The sequence below is a fragment of the Balaenoptera ricei genome, chromosome 12 (genome assembly GCF_028023285.1).
Source record: "Balaenoptera ricei isolate mBalRic1 chromosome 12, mBalRic1.hap2, whole genome shotgun sequence".
In the NCBI taxonomy this organism is placed as follows: domain Eukaryota; kingdom Metazoa; phylum Chordata; class Mammalia; order Artiodactyla; family Balaenopteridae; genus Balaenoptera; species Balaenoptera ricei.
This window is the reverse complement of record NC_082650.1, coordinates 61,785,822-61,803,808: the sequence shown is the minus strand read 5'-3', so window position 1 is coordinate 61,803,808 and position 17,987 is coordinate 61,785,822. Positions and strand designations below refer to the sequence as shown.

The 17,987-nt window shown below is 38.8% G+C and overlaps 1 protein-coding gene across 7 annotated transcripts in view; it reads left to right on the top strand.

The window, feature by feature from the left end:
- The window catches only part of KLHL32 (kelch like family member 32), a 230,963-nt gene that overhangs the window by 180,316 nt on the left and 32,660 nt on the right, over positions 1-17,987 (top strand). The window lies entirely within an intron of this gene.

Sequence of the window (17,987 nt, the reverse complement as noted above, 5' to 3'; positions counted from 1 at the left end):
GGGAAGGGATTTAAGTTATTGGCTAAAATAATGTTTTTCTGTTATCTGCGAGTTGTAGTTACTCATGCCATCCCGATCCTTTATTCCTATTTACTCTCCCATTCTTCCTGATAATTTGGGGGTTCTGATTATTTTGGTTTACTTTTTTTGTCTTTGGTTTTGTTTGAAGCCTTTTGATTATGAAAAAAGGAGAGAGACTAGTATAATGAATCCCACGTGCCCATAACCCAGCTTCAGCAGTTATCTACTCATTGCCAGTCTTGTTTCATTCACACCCACATGCTCCTTCCAACCCCTCATGGCTGACTTTTCACTGGCACAGAAGGAGCCTGTGAGGCATGTGCTATTGACGTCACATTATCACCTTGTGTTTCCAATCTTATTATTGGAAAGTCCTCAAATGTCCTCCTTTGAAAGGTTTGCCTATTAGGGAAGAAAGTTGCATCTTCTCTCAGCTGGAGGATACTCATTTTGTGACCCAAATGGATCTCGCTGAATTTCTATGGCAAGGACAAAGAGGAATAGAAAAATCAAACAACTTAAATACTAAGAGTAACTTTGAGATGTTTGTACTCAGAAGAAACAATCACTTTTAAGTATACTTGTGAAGACTTCTAAGCTTCCTTCAATAGTCTTCTCTAGTTTAACAACTGCTCTGACAAAATTCCCCCTTGCACTTAAAGTAAATTCATTGGACTCTGCCCATTTTTCCTTCTGCTATCCTCAATAACCAGGGATACAGCTGTAGTCTTGGCTCCTCTTGCCTCAATTATTGGCAGTTCACTGATTTTTATTGAAGAAACCTAGCTCATGTCTGGGTTTAAGTGCTCAATAATTCATGAATGAAGTTAAGGTTGGGACTAGGAAAGAGGATAAATGAGGTGTATCCAACAATTACTGGTCCTGTATACCAAATAAACATTACATATGAGTGTGTATGTTAGTATATGTAGATATATTTAGATAAAGACCTCATTTATCTGGTGACTTGTTCCTTCTTCTTTAAGTATATATTTCAGTATTTAAGAAAAAAGCCACCAGGACTGTATCCTGTTAGATTTGTTGAAGAAACCTTAAACTTGGCTGCAAATAAATTCTTACTATTAGAAGGAACGGATCTGTACTTGACTTAGATAACAAAACAGTGATGGATTTATGAAATCAGTATAATTTATATTTTATTCCAACTTACATCCCTTCCTTTGACACATTTAGTTTTCATATATTGCTAAGGTACTGCACTCCTAAATTTTGAATTGCATTTTCTAAATTTTGTATACATTTCTCATAATTAGTTTAATAATTATTCCTTACTTACTTTTATTTTTGGGCTATAAAACTAGCTTTTAAAAAAAGTGCTGGAGTTTCCCTTACATAGTCTTAAAAATATGACTACTTAATACCTTCTTTAGTGAGGCCTTAAGAAAGCACTGAAACTTATGTTAGCCTGGCTAGATCTATCAACCTGGTATCAAGCTGACTTCTCTTTCCATATGGGTCTGTATGTTTCCTTTTCCGTTGTATTAAATGTATCAACTTATTACAGTCCATACTGCTATATCACTTTGTTTTTCCCCTACTATGAAAGGAAATACATTTCCTTTGTTCTTCTTTTGCACTAATATATGCTGCCTGTGTTAACCATACTTAATGAAAACAATCACAGTTTTCTCAGGTTTGTTTCTCCCTACTGTGTACTTGAGATGAAAAACTCACTTCCCTGTGTACAGGACAATACCTTTAATTGGAAAGAAGAGGAAATCACCAGTGACATTTCTAATACCTTCAGTCGTCTGCCTCTTTCCTCAGGCTCAGCTTATAATAAATCAATTGTGAATCTAACCATGGATAGGGAGGGGTTGCTATGGACTTCTTAAAAAAAAAAGATAGGTATATTTCACCCTGACTATCTCTGATTTAGAAGTGTTACCCTGATTTTTTTTGGAGCAGATGAAAATGTTTGAGGCTATTCCTTACCCTTTACCAAATAATTAAATATTTCCAGTTTAATTGATGGGGGATTGGGTCATTGGCATCCTTCTGGTATTTTGTAAGCTTTGCCTAAGGTGAAGGTAGTAAGGATTATAGGATGTGGATTTTAGGAGCTTATTTCTGTTCCACAGAACACAAAATGAATGTTTCTTTAGGGACTCGATATTTCCAGTGTGCTCCCTCTCTATACATACCCTCTCCCCCTCTCTGTCCAATTTAGGGTCAGGATACCTGGAAACCTGTCCGTGGTTTTAAAAAGGAGACAAGCAAAGATGAATTCAGAAAACTAGGCTGTATAGATATGCCCATTAGAATGTAATTTAAGATGTTAGAGATAGTCAGATTTTACAGGCTCCTCCAGCATTTGACATCGTGACCCAATTCACAAATGCGCCACATCATTTCTACTTGAAATTCACAATACTGAAGTAAAATAAGCATTAAATATCCTGCCGTTGTGCTTTAAAAGGTATGCTCTCCATTGTCAGATATTGTTTGTGAACTACTAAAAAGATCCTTTTTTTGTGAGTGAAAATGAATCCTGAGCTCATCTTGCAGAATAACTTACCTTTTCATTTTTGTCAAATGGCAGCAGGATAATGGGAAGCTAACCACAAAATTAGTGCTTTAAAACTGCAATAATAAGACAAATGGTACTGCATTTCCTCAAAAGCGGCACTTAGTGTTTTCTTGATTCTCTTGGTGAATGCTACATCTTTATTAAAGTCAGTGCTGGTTCATAGATAAATAAGAATAATTCAGCAAACACACTTCCTGCCCTCTAGGAGCTGACAATCAAAGAGTTTTTCAGGTATTTCACTAATGAAAGAACATTTGTTAGGGCTTCTTTAACTCCCTAGAAGATATATTTATTTTCATCTTGATTAAATTTAGATGAAGTTTGCATTGCCCCATTTTAAGTAACTTTAATTTATTCAAACCTACTAAAGGGACTTTACAATTAGAACAGTATAAAACATCATTAATATTTTTAAAATGCCATGGCTGTAACTTTACTGCGCAAAGATCATTTTACTTGCATCTAAAAAAATTGTATACAACATATTAGGAACTAATGGGGGCATGGCAGAGGCTGACCGTGGTGCTCTGAGGTCACAGATTGAGGGCACATGCAAGTGTGAAATTTGCTCCACTTTGACCAACCAGGAGATGCTGAGCAAGTTTCCTTACCTCCCTGAGTCTTGTTCCAGGCTAGTGCGGGAGCCACAAAGACAGGTCCCACGCCTGGGCTCATAGTTTTGTTTTTTTTTTTTTTTTTAAATAAATTTGTTTATTTATTTATTTATTTATTTATGGCTGCGTTGGGTCTTCGTTGCTGCATGTGGGCTTTCTCTGGTTGCGGCGAGCGGGGGCTACTCTTTGTCATGGTGCGCGGGCTTCTTGTTGCGGTGGCTTCTCTTGTGGAGCACGGGCTCTAGGCACGTGGGCTTCAGTAGTTGTGTCACGCGGGCTCAGTAGTTGTGGCACGTGGGCTCTAGAGCGCAGGCTCAGTAGTTGCGGCGCATGGGCTTTGTTGCTCCGCGGCATGTGGGATCTTCCCAGACCAGGACTCAAACCCGTGTCCCCTGCATTGGCAGGTGGATTCTTAACCACTGCGCCAGCAGGGAAGTCCGGGCTCACAGTTTTTAAATGGATGATTACAGTAAAGTGTGTGGTGTGTGTGGGTGTGATGATAGACAGCTTTCCAAGGTACAGAAGTAGCGTGAAGCAGGAAGTAATCAGTGCAGGGGCACGAGAGGCTTCACAGAAGTTTGTGGCACCTTCAGCCTCCCTTGGCCTCAGGTCCATTGGCTGCTTCCCACTTGCCCATTTACCCTTCCCTGTGCTCAGGCTTGGGCTTCATGGTGCAGCCGTTTCAATAACTCTCTTGCCCTCTGGCAGGCACACACTGTTGGGCAAACCCAATGGTCCGCTTTGTGCCTGTACCTCGGCAGCTGAGCCCGGTGGGAGGAGGCCAGCTGACAGGGGGCTTGGCACATGTATCCACTTAGCCCCCAAGCCCTCTCTACATCCTGCCTCTAGGGTCTCACCCACTCTCCTTCACCAGCTGTAATGCCCTCACTCTCCTCAAACTCAGAGATAGAACCTTGCCTCCTGTTTCTCAGAACAGATGGAAGCAAGGAGGCTCTCGCAGCAGATCAGGTACGACGAGAAGGCGGTGGAGAGTAAGAGGAGACGGAGGGGCCAGAGATGGTGTGGAAAGGGGCGGAAGGTGGGGAAACACTAGCCAGGAGGGTGCAGAGGCGGGGGAGCTAAGGAAGGAGCTGAGAAGGCGCGATGGGCAAGGCAAAAGGAGGAGGCGTGGTGTAGAAACCAAAGCCAAGGCAGAAGGGTGCGTGACAAGTGTCCTGTGGGGACATCTAAGTCCAAAATATCTCCTCTGCAGTTTCAGTCAGGAACTGCTTGGTAATTTCAGTGAAAGCGGTTTCCGGAGAGTGGAAGAAGGTGGAAGCTAGAATGCAGTGGTTGAAGGTGTGGGTGGAGACTGAGGAAGTAACAGCTGCAGGTACATAGGCCACCTTTGCACAAAGCCGGGATTTCATCTAAACTTGGCTCCCTGAACCTGAGTTTACCCAGCAACTTTCCGATCATTGTGCTCTGGCCGACAGAGAGAGACTGTGCTGTTTCTAGGTACACACATACTTCAGTCCGGGTGACAGCCATATTTTTCTTTTTCTTTTTAAAAAATTAATTAATTTATTAATTAATTTATTTCCTGACCACGCCACACAGCATGTGGGGTCTTAGTTCCCCGACCAGGGGTCGAATCCGCGCCCCCTGCATTGGGAGCACAGAGTCTTAATCACTGGACCACCAGGGAAGTTCCCGTATTTTTCATTATAAATTAATAAATAACATTTTGGCTTTGGGAAGAAAAAAGGAGGAAAGATGGAAGGAAAGAAAAAGAAGGAAATTTGGCTGAGAAAAGAGAGAGTAAGGAGGAAATCCAGGGTCAAAGGAGGGAACTTTCTTTGAGGATGTGAGCGCATTAAGCACATCTATAGCTAAGGGGAAGGAGAGAGTGAATTTGAAGTGAAGGGAGTAGGGGCGTCCTCTGGTTGGTAAATGCTGAGAGCAGCTCCTAGGTACCAGGAATGGGGATAAGTCTGGGGGGTACAATATTGACCACAGACACAGGGTCCCGAAGAGGCCAGAGGGAGTTTGGGAGGGGTTCAGTCTTGCACAGGAGGAGGAGAGCACCTCCAGCTCCAGGGCAGGAGGCAATGCTGGATGTGGACCTAGGTAAGCTCAGAGAGGAGGGACAGGGACCTGCAGAGGGTGCTTGCCATGGAGTCAAGGGAGGGAAAGGGTTGTCTGTGGAGATCGTGCCGTGTCAGGACCAGGTAGAGGGCCTGAGGAGAGTGGCCTTGAGAAAAGCTGCTGAGAGAAAACAGAGGGAACTGACATGTTTAAAAAAATTGTGTCAGAGCCCACACTAAGTTGGAAACCACGAAATTATGGTATCCCAGTTTGCAAATTTCTGTTCCGTTTTTTGGTGGTGCTCAGCAGAGAACTGGAGAGGGAAAATCCTTGGATTCACTCACGATGGAAGGTTTTTAGGCTGGGAAGAGCCCAGAGGATCCTACTGGAAGAGTTCAGCATGCTGGGATCCCAATTAGGTGAGGGTCAAGGGCTTAAGGTTTGCTTGAGGGAGAAATAAGTGTGTCGTGTTATGGGAGTGGGTACCTGAGAGGGTCTGTTTGTTGCCCCTGGGAGAGGGTTCTGGCTTCATAGCTTGACATTCCACTTAAAACTTCCTACTGGACTGGAATTCCACTAAGAGTGAAATCTTTGTTGCTTCAGATCCCAGCAACCAGCTGGCCACAGCCGTTACTTTTTCTTCTCTGTTTTCACTTCTGCCCCAGCCTTTACTACTCTCCATATGAAAGAGATGAAAACAAAACCATTACAGTATGGTACTGAGATGGAAGCCAAACAGAAATGAACCATTCTACAATTCTTTTAAAAGAGCTCAGTGGTTTGAAGAAAGCGATCGGGTCACCTACATTCTCCAAAATAATTATCAAAGCCTTCATCCTAAACTCACTTCTCTTTATTCTGAAGTAGCACTTGGTCTCCCTTCACACTGCTCCTCAAGAAATGAGGCTTAAAGAGGTGAAATGATTTTTCTGGCTCACACAGCAAGTATTTGGCAAAGCTGGAATTTGATCTCTGTGTCTCTGGTGTTTGAAAACCATACTTTATCCACGAAACCTCACAAACCAGTTACAACAAAGGTCTCAAAACAGGTGCTTACATTGTAAAAGGAACTTCCAAATGGCATGACTGAAAGTAAATGATACATAGAAGAGTGATCATACCTGGAGACTTGTGTAGAATCAGTAATCATTTGATTGTCTTTAATTGTTTAACTGACCATCTTTCTTCGGGCACAGAGCTGAGCTATATAATGTCTTCCTTTTTGTGTTTCTATAGTTTAGTTTCTAAAACATAAACAATAATATAAAGTTAAAATGCATACAGAAACAGTGATAATATGGAGGTACTCTAAAGTACATTGGTTTAGATGAGAACATTATTTTCTGAAAGGACTGCATATTAAAATATAGTAGTCTAGTGGCCTTTAAAATTGGTAGTTTAAGTAGTTAAAAAAACACCCATTGGCTCTAAAATTCCTCTCATGGTGATTACAGCCTTTGTTTATATGATCCATTTGTGTCTGTCTAGATGAATCTAGAAAAAGAAGGTAGAAAAAAGAGTGAGCTGAATTGCTCTATCTAAGAATATGAGAAATATGTCATTTTCTTTATTCCCAAGAGGAGATAAGAAGATTAAAGCTACTTCATGGAAATGGGGAATGGCTGAAGAATTTGGTTGATGACAGGAAAGAGGTAAAAGATCCAACAAAAACACAGCAAAACCAGGACACTAGAGACAGGCAGAGGTGACCTTGAGAACTTAACCCTTCTAGGAACGTGCAGAAATCTTTGGAGGAAGGATTTCAACTTTCTACAGAATGAAGAATTGGAGTTAGAGCAAATTTTATTGAGATTTTAAAGGTCAGCTGACATCTGCATTGTGGTAGATTTTACCATCATTTATTAGTTCACTTATTTAAAATAACACATGGTGCATACTTTACATATTTTGGATTGCAAGTTTATATTTGTTCACTCTAGGTGACATAAATATAATTTATATTTTCAAGTGCATCAACCTTTTCTTTATAGATATTTTGTAAATTTGAGACTTCCTTTGCGGATTTCGAATATATTAATAACTCATCCATTTGTGTGGTTTCCTCAAGTGTGACAGAAATAATATGGATACTAGTTTTAATTTAATGCCTGGATTAAGTATGCTTCTATTCAAGATGCTAATTTAGTAGAAAGATTCTTGGCTTTAATTGTTTATGTAGCATTATTAACACTCCCAAAATATGGACGGTCTAATATCATGTAAAAATAGATAATAAAAAGTTTATTTTTGCATTCATTGTAAATATTCTCATGGTGTCCCTTTTATCAAGGAATATTAATGAGTTTGGCTCTCTTAAAAAATGACTCATATGAACTCACACCTACTGCTTTTGATAATTAGACTATGAGTGTAAAGATTTTAGTCTTTCGAGAATTGGAGCAAATTTACAGAGGAGATGCTTAAACTATTAAAGAAGGAAAAAGTCTTTGATACCTTATAAACCAGCCAGTAATTGTGGTTATTAGAAAAAAGAACTATAAGGAATCTATTTCAGACTCCAAAATTCATTCATTTATTAATTCAGTATTTCGTACTTATTTTTTCAATATTCCATACATACTCATTTGTGAAAGTGGCAAGAAATTTTTATAAACAAACTGCAGTATTTTTTTTTAAAATAAATTTATTTATTTATTTATTTGTTTATTTATTTTTGGCTGCGTTGGGTCTTCGTTGCTGCGCGCGGGCTTTCTCTAGTTGCGGCGAGCGGGGGCTACTCTTCGTTGCGGTGCTCAGTCTTCTCATTGCGGTGGCTTCTCTTGTTGCGGAGCACAGGCTCTAGGAGCACGGGCTTCAGTAGTTGTGGCGCACGGGCTTCGTTGCTCCGTGGCATGTGGGATCCTCCCGGGCCAGGGATCAAACCCGTGTCCCCTGCATTGGCAGGCGGACTCTTAACCACTGCGCCACCAGGGAAGCCCCGCTACTACACTATTGTAGTAAACTTCCCATATGGATGGCCTCTTTACCGAGTACTCTTGTTCATCTGAAACCTATGAGAGACGTCTCACTGTCTCCATTTTGCATGTGAGGACATGAACTTGGCTGTTAAATGGCTCCCCCAAGGATAGAGTCATAAAGGAGCTGGGAGTGGAGGCTGACGGCACACCTTCTGCTGAAATGCACCCCCTGGACTAGTGTGAAGCTGGCACTGCAGGCCTCCAAGAGGGCTGCAGAGAACTCAAGATGGTTTGCCACAGTCCTGAACTGGCTCACAGAATTCCAGCCTGGAGTGTCTTCCCTAAGAGCATGGACACGTTCAGTTCTTTGCATCCTGCTCTGTTCCAGTAAGGGTACTAGCACTGCATTAGGTACCACTCTTTTCTACTAAAGAGTTTAGTGTAGGACTCTCTATTTATCAACAGAGGTATTTCTATCCCTGAAAAAAAAAAAGAAAAATTAGCAGAGCCACCAGACTTGACCTACCCTGGCCAACGAATATTGAGAGCTGTTTTTCTAAACACTATTTTGTGGACACTGTCAGCATTGGCTAGTTGTTGCTTTTGAGCACAACGAGTTTAGGAGTTGGTGACCTCTCAGTAGTGGAGACAGAGGTTGTTTGTTTAGCAGTCACCTGTCATCTTCTCCCTGGCATGCACTCATCCATTTGTCACAGTGTTTTGTGGGGAGTTGAACAGGGAAGCTTAAGAAAAATGCTTTACTCTTGTCTTGATGATAGAAAGCATTTCTCCCTGCTGGTAGCATGGTGGTAACTTTTCATTCCTTCTGGCAGTTTTTAAAGACTTATTTGACTTTGGGGGAACCTGCCGTATATCTTTAAGTCACAGTTCAGAAGTATAAGACAGGATTGTTCATTTTCAATCTTGGCTGAAAAGTCTTAACTTTGACTGTGGCACTTCAAAGTTAGGGAAAACTTGGCTTTAAAAATGGATGCTGATATGAGATGGCATATTTAATGACAGATGTATCTATAGAAAGCTGTTAAGATGCAGATTATCCCCCCTGGGGTGGGGGAGGGAGATCAAAACTGCCAATCTATAAAATATACTCAATAGAGGAAGGCATGGAATCTATCTTCGCAAGTGCTTTGATTGCAGGGGGCAGTATAGCAGCATGTGGCATCATAACCCAGAGCAGACAAATCAGCTTGATGACTTTCAAAGCCAGGAATACTGCTGCAGGCAAGGGTACTCCAGTCTAGGATAAATTAAAACATATAGAGACTATTATTAATTCCATATCTATTTTTGTATAGTCAAATCTGTATGCAAATCCTTAGCATCTCATTTCAGAAGATTAATCTAAAAGTAGAGAGTGTTATGTGAAGGGAACGTAATGATAAAGCTCTGAACATGAGTAACATTGCTAGAGAAATGTGGGCTGCAAACGTGGATGCTTTTTTAAAAATTTATCTTTTGTACTGAGAAGAAATGTTTTTTTATTTGTATGCTCATTTGTAAGTTATTTCAAAGGGGGAAAGAAATAGAACCAATTCTTAAGGTTTTTCCCTTGCAATCCTGACTTGGCAAAAGTTACAGCACTCGGCTTTTTAGGCACCTCCTGCGGTTTAACATTCTAGAAGTAATCAACGAAATAAGTAACTAGGACTTTTATTTTTACCCCCAACTAGTAACCCAGTATCTCATTTCTAAATATTGTCATGTGAGTGAGAATTTGTATGTAAGGGTAAGGAATCTAATTACTGAGTGCATATTAAGGGGGAAAAATGTATTATAAATGCATCTGTGGAAGACAGTAAATAGTAATTCTGAAAAGCATGAAGATAAATGGTGTGCTGTGCTTGGGAGAAAGGATGCAATAGCTGCATTCTAATCCATTGATTATACATTTAATCTATAATGGGCAGAGTCTGATACATATTATAGTGTAAATATCTTCAAATAGTGTCATAAACAGATAGTTTATTGCAGTAGATATTAATTCTGTCCCATATTTCTAAAACAAGTAGAGAAACTGTCAAAGTTTTGAAATAATGAGGGGAGTTCACCTCTGTTCCCTCTCATTTGGAGAAATGACTATAGGCGAGCTGGACATTAATCTGGTGGTTATGGCCCAGATCAAAAGCACTTGGCAGTCATTTTAACCCTGAAAACTTGTGAGGTTTCAATAGATTTGATTATTCTTCCATAGTTATGCTAAGAAAGAATTATTGGACATTCCATTTTTAATTAGATTTAAAAACAAGAAGGTTGGGGGGGGAAGAAAACATACCTCTGTATTTATTTTGACATACATTTTGACTCTATGTAGGCATTTCAGCCTCAGCTTTCTTAAGTGTATTATCCTTTTCTTTGATTTAATCTTTAAAAATGAGACATTTAGTGAGAAATCCAGAGAAGACTTTATTTGAGGGCAGGAAGCTCATTTCTCTCTGTTCTTTGTGGATTTCTTCTGCAGACAAAACTTTCCTTGATCTTAAAAGTGGTTGCAAGCTTCAGAGAGAACTTAAAAAAAAAAAAAAAAGCCTTCCAGTTAATAATAGCTATGGTCAATTACATGAAAGATATACTCTTCTTACTGGGATTGAATGAGAGAGTAATGATTGGCCTGGACAGATTCCCTCTCCTTTATGTATCCATTAGTACTGATTGATTATCACACTTTAGTTAAGTTGATGCACTAATTCTCTGGGGTCTGGTTGACTTGACTTCAGTGAAACAGACAAGGAAGACTTTATTCAAGACTATTGCACTAGGGGAGAGAGACCAGAATGCAGTTTGAAATCAACTCCTCTGAAAAACAACAGGGTTTTTAAGCACTGGGGTGAGCTGGTAGAAATATACTGAAGTACTTTTGGAAGAAGGTTGATCGATGTGATGTGTTGAGCACATTCAGTTACCCTAAGTTTGTAAATGTTTTTCTCTGTGGTTAGGCCATTTGTGTTTGCTGATTTGTACCCGTCGGAGTTAGGCTCCTAGCCTCCACAGAAACTGGGAGATAGGAGCATTCTCTTCCTTGATGATAACCTCTCAATGGCATGGCTCCCAGGTCTTTGAGGAAGATATTCCTGGGTTGTAAAACTTGCAAGAAGCTTCTTAAATGATTTATATCTCAAAGAGGCAGAGAGAAAGAATTTGCAAGTTTTTTAAAATAAATGCTGTAAGTAAAGGGAGGTCAGGGGCCAGAGACAGGAAGAAGCCTGTCTAAAGTTTAGTTAAGCTGAGAGGAATGTTAAGGCCACCTTGGTCAATATTATAATAGTACACATTTTAAAGTGATTTTTTATTTTAATTTTCCAGTTGAAGTACATTTGACGTATAATACTATGTTAATTTCAGGTTTTATAACATATTGATTCAACATTTATATACATTACCATGAGCACCATGGTAAGTTTAGTAACCGTCTGTCACCATGCAAAGTTATTACAGTATTGTTGGCTGTATTCCCTATACTGTACATTACATCCCCATGACTTGTTTATTTTATAACTGGAATTTTGTACCTCTTAATCCCCTTCACCAATTTCACCCAATCCTTCACCCCTTTCCCCTCTGGTGACAACCAGTTCTCTGTATCTATGAATCTGTTTGTTTTGTTTTGTTTGTTCGTTTGCTTTGTTTTTTAGATTCCACATATAAGTGAAATCATACAGTATTTGTCTTTCTTGGTCTGAATATTTTCCTTAGCATAATACCCTCTAGATCCAAGTGTGTTGTCACAAATATAAGGATTTCATTCTTTTTTATGGCTGAGTAATATTCCATTACATATATCACATCTTCCTCATTCATTCATACATCAGTGGACACTTAGGTTTCTTCCATATGTTGGCTATTGTAAATAATGCTGCAATGAGCATAAACATAGGGGTGCATATGTCTTTTTGAATTAGTGTTTTCATTTTCTTTGGATAAATACCCAGAAATGGAATTGCTGGATGATAAGGTAGTTCTGTTTTTAATTTATTGAGGAATTTCCATACTGTTCTCCATAGTGGCTGCAACAACCTAAATTCCCACCAACAGTGCACAAAAGTCCCCTTTTTCTACATCCTTGACAACACTTCTTATTTCTTGTCTTTTTTTTTTTTTTTAATTTTATTTATTTATTTATTTATGGCTGTGTTGGATGTTCGTTTCTGTGCGAGGGCTTTGTCCAGTTGCGGCAAGCGGGTGCCACTCTTCATCGCGGTGCGCGGGCCTCTCACTATCGCGGCCTCTCTTGTTGCGGAGCACAGGCTCCAGACGCGTAGGCTCAGTAATTGTGGCTCACGGGCCTAGTTGCTCCGCGGCATGTGGGATCTTCCCAGACCAGGGCTCGAACCCGTGTCCCCTGCACCGGCAGGCAGATTCTCAACCACTGCGCCACCAGGGAAGCCCTTCTTGTCTTTTTGATGATAGCCATTTTGACATGTGTGAGGTGAAATCTCATTGTGGTTTTGATTCATTTCCCTGCTGATTAGTGATGTTGAGCATCTTTTCATGTGTCTGTTGGCCATCTGTATTTCTTCCTTAGAAAAATATCTGTTCAGGTTCTCTGCTCATTTTTCAATCAGATTGTCTATTTTTTGATATTAAGTTGTGTGAGTTATTTATATATTTTGAATATCAACCCCTTATGGGATATATCATTTGCAAATATCTTCTCCCATTCAGGAGGCTGCCTTTTTGTTTGGTCGAAGATTTCCCTTGCTGTGAAAAAGCTTTTTAGTTTGATATAGTCCCATTTGTTTATTTTTGCTTTTGTTTCGTTGACTGAAGAGGCAAATTCAAAAATATTGCTAAGAGTGATATCAAAGAGTGTATTGCCTATGTTTTCTTCTAGGAGTTTTTATGGTTTCAGGTCTTACATTTAAGCCTTTAATCCATTTTGCGTTTACTTTTGTGTATGGTGTGAGAAAGTGGTCTAGTTTTGTTCTTTTGCATGTACCTGTCCAATTTTACCAACACCATTTATCAATGAGACTGTGTTTTACCCAAAGTATATTTCTAGCTTCTTTTTGATAGATTAATTGACAAAAGAAGCATGGCTTTCTTTCTGGGCTCTCTATTCTGTTCCATTGATCTATGTGTCTGTTTTTATGCCAGTGCCATACAGTTTTGATAACTATAGCTGTGTAGTACAGTTTGAAATTAGGGAGTGTGATACCTCCAGCTTTGTTCTTCTTTCTTAAGATTGCTTTGACTATTTAGGGTCTTTTGTGGTTTGTTACAAATTTTAGGATTATTTATTCCAGTTCTATAAAAACTGCCATTGGTATTTTGTTTCTTTTTCTTTCTTTCTTTTGCATTTTTGAATTTTATTTATTTTTTTATACAGCAGGTTCTTATTAGTTATCCATTTTATACATATTAGTGTATACATGTCAATCCCAATCTCCCAATTCATCCCACCACCACCACCCCCCCTCCACCAGCACTTTCCCCCCTTGGTGTCCATACGTTTGTTCTCTATATCTGTGTCTCTATTTCTCTCCTGCAAACTGGTTCATCTGTACCATTTTTCTAGGTTCCACATATATGCGTTAATATACGATATTTGTTTTTCTCTTTCTGACTTACTTCACTCTGTATGACACTTTCTAGATCTATCCACATCTCTACAAATGACCCAATTTCGTTCCTTTTTATGGCTGAGTAATATTCCATTGTATATATGTACCACATCTTCTTTATCCATTCGTCTGTCGAAGGGCATTTAGGTTGCTTCCATGACCTGGCTATTGTAAATAGTGCTGCAATGAACATTGGGGTGCATGTGTCTTTTTGAATTATGGTTTTCTCCGGGTATATGCCCAGTAGTGGGATTGCTGGATCATAAGGTAATTCTATTTTTAGTTTTTTAAGGAACCTTCATCCTGTTCTCCATAGTGGCTGTATCAATTTACATTCCCACCAATAGTGCAAGAGCATTCCCTTTTCTCCACACCCCCTCCACCATTTGTTGTTTGTAGATTTTCTGATGATGCCCATTCTAAGTGGTGTGAGGTGATACCTCATTGTGGTTTTGATTTGCATTTCTCTAATAATTAGTGATGTTGAGCAGCTTTTCATGTGCTTCTTGACAATCTGTATGTCTTCTTTAGAAAAATCTCTGTTTAGGTCTTCTGCCCATTTTTTGATTGGGTTGTTTGTTCTTTTAATACTGAGTTGCATGAATTGTTTATATATTTTGGAGATTAATCCTTTGTCCGTTGATTCGTTTGCAAATATTTTCTCTCATTCTGAGGGTTGTCTTTTAGTCTTGTTTGTAGTTTCCTTTGCTTTGCAAAAGCTTTTAAGTTTCATTAGGTCCCATTTGTTTATTTATTTATTTATTTATTTTTGTTTTTATTTCCATTACTCTAGGAGGTGGATCAGAAAAGATCTTGATGTGATTTATGTCAAAGAGTGTTCTTCCTATGTTTTCCTCTAAGAGTTTTATAGTGTCTGGTCTTACATTTAGGTCTCTAATCCATTTTGAGTTTATTTTTGTGTACGGTGTTAGGGAGTGTTCTAATTTCATTCTTTTATATGTAGCTGTCCAGTTTTCCCAGCACCACTTATTGAAGAGACTGTCTTTTCTCCATTGTATATCCTTGCCTCCTTTGTCATAGATTAGTTGACCATAGGTGCATGGGTTTATCTCTGGGTATTCTATTCTGTTCCATTTATCTATATTTCTGTTTTCATGCAAGTACCATATTGTCTTGATTACCGTAGCTTTGTAGTGTAGTCTGAAGTCAGGGAGACTGATTCCTCCAGCTCCGTTTTTTTCCCTCAAGACTGCTTTGGATGGGCTTCCCTGATGGCACAGTGGTTGAGAATCTGCCTACCAATGTAGGGGACATGGGTTCGAGCCCTGGTCTGGAAAGATCCCACATGCCATGGAGCAACTAAGCCCGTGCACCACAACTACTAAGCCTGCACTCTGGAGCCCGCAAGCCACAACTACTGAAGACTGCACACCTAGAGTTGCAGGCTCTGCAACAAGAGAAGCCACCGCAATGAGAAGCCCGCGCACCACAATGAAGAGTAGCCCCCCACTTGCTACAACTAGAGAAGAGCCCGTGCACAGCAACAAAGACCCAACACAGCCAAGAATAAATAAATAAATTTATTTATTTATTTATTTTTTTAAAAAGACTGCTTTGGCTATTCAGGGTCTTCTGTGTCTCCATACAAATTTTAAGATTTTTTGTTCTACTTCTGTAAAAAATGCCACTGGTAAATTGATAGGGATTGCATTGAATCTGTAGATTGCTTTGGGTAGTATAGTCATTTTCACAATATTGATTCTTCCAATTCAAGAACATGGTATATCTCTCCAACTGTTAATGTCATTTTTGATTTCTTTCATCAGTGTCTTATAGTTTCTGAGTACAGGTCTTTTACCTCCTTAGGAGGGTTTATTCCTAGGTATTTTATTCTTTTTGTTGCAATGGTGAATGGGATTGTTTCCTTAATTTCTCTTTCTGATCTTTTGTTTTTAGTGTATAAGAATGCAAGAGATTTCTCTGCATTAATTTTGTATCCTGCAACTTAACCAAATTCATTGATTAGCTGTAGTAGTTTTCTGGTGGCATCTTTAGGATTCTCTATGTACAGTATCATGTCATCTGCAAACAATGACAGTTTTACTTCTTCTTTTCCAATTTGTATTCCTTTTATTTCTTTTTCTTCTCTGATTGCCATGGCTAGGACTTGCAAAACTATGTTGAATAATAGTGGTGAGAGTGGACATCCTTGTCTCGTTCCTGATCTTAGAGGAAATGCTTTCAGTTTTTCACCATTGAGAATGATGTTTGTTGTGGGTTTGTCATATATGGCCTTTATTATGTTGAGGTAGGTTCCCTCTATGCCCACTTTCTGGAGAGTTTTTTTTATCACAAATGGGTGTTGAATTTTGTCAAAAGCTTTTTCTGCATCTATTGAGATGATCATATTTTGTTTATTCTTCAGTTTCTAATATGGTGTATCACATTGATTGATTTGCATATATTGAAGAATCCTTGCATCCCTGGGATAAATCCCACTTGATCATGGTGTATGATCCTTTTACTGTGTTGTTGGATTCTGTTTGCTAGTATTTTACTGAGGATTTTTGCATCTATATTCATCAGTGATATTGGTCTGTAATTTTCTTTTTTTGTAGTATCTTTGTCTGGTTTTGGTATCAGGGTGATGGTGGCCTCATAGAAAGAGTTTGCAGAGGAGTGTTCCTTCCTCTGCAATTTTTTGGAAGAGTTTGAGAAGGATAGGTGTTAGGTCTTCTCTAAATGTTTGATAGAATTCACCTGTGAAGCCATTGGGTCCTGGACTTTTGTTTGTTGGGAGATTTTTAATCACAGTTTCAATTTCATTAGTTGTGATTGGTCTGTTCATATTTTCTACTTCTTCCTGGTTCAGTCTTGGAAGGTTATACCTTTTAAGAATTTGTCCATTTCTTCCAGGTTGTCCATTTTATTGGCACAGAGTTGCTTGTAGTAGTCTCTTAGGATGCTTTGTATTTCTGCAGTGTCCATTGTAACTGCTCCTTTTTCATTCTAATTTTATTGATTTGAGTCCTCTCCCTCTTTTTATTGATGAGTCTGGCTAAAGGTTTATCAATTTTGTTTATCTTCTCAAAGAACCAGCTTTTAGTTTTATTGACCTTTGCTATTGTTTTCTTTGTTTCTATTTCATTTATTTCTGCTCTGATCTTTATGATTTCTTTCCTTCTAGTAATTTTGAGTTTTGTTTGTTCTTCTTTCTCTAGTTCCTTTAGGTGTTGTAAGGTTAGATTTTTTATTTGAGATTTTTCCTGTTTCTTGAGGTACACTTGTATTGCTATAAACTTTCCTCTTAGAACTGCTTTTGCTGCATCCCATAGGTTTTGGATCATCGTGTTTTCACCGTAATTTGTCTCTAGTTATTTTTTGATTTCCTCTTTGATTTCTTCAGTGATCTCTTGGTTATTTAGTAACGTATTGTTTAGCCTCCATGTGTTTGTCTTTTTTACGTTTTTTTTTCACTGTAATTGATTTCTAATCTCATAGGGTTGTGGTCCGAGAAGATGCTTGATATGATCTCAATTTTCTTAAATTTACTGAGTCTTGATTTGTGACCCAAGATGTAATCTATCCTGGAGAATGTTCCATGTGCACTTGAGAAGAAAGTGTAATCTGCTGTTTTTGGATGGGATGTCTTATAAATAGCAATTAGATCTATCTGGTTTATTGTGTCATTTAAAGCTTGTGTTTCCTTATTAATTTTCTGTCTGGATGATCTGTCCATTGGTGTAAGTGAGTTGTTAAAGTCCCCCACTGTTACTGAGTTACTGTCGATTTCCTCTTTTATAGCTGTTAGCAGTTGCCTTATGTATTGAGGTGCTCCTATGTTGTGTGCATATATATTTATAATTGTTATATTTTCTTCTTGGATTGATCGCTTGATCATTATGTAGTGTCCTTCCTTGTCTCTTGTAACATTCTTTATTTTAAAGTCTATTTTATGTGACATGAGTATTGCTACTCCAGATCTCTTTTGATTTCCATTTGCATGGAATATCTTTTTCCATTCCCTCACTTTCACTCTGTATGTGTCCCTAGGTCTGAAGTGGGTCTCTTGTAGACAGCATATATATGGGTCTTGTTTTTGTATCCATTCAGTGAGCCTGTGTCTGTTGGTTGGAGCATTTAATCCATTCACGTTTAAGGTAATTATTGATATGTATGTTCCTTTTACCATTTTCTTAATTGTTTTGGGTTTGTTTCTGTAGGTCCTTTTCTTCTCTTGTGTTACCCACTTAGAGAAGTTCCTTTAGCATTTGTTGTAGAGCTGGTTTGGTGGTGCTGAATTCTCTTGGCTTTT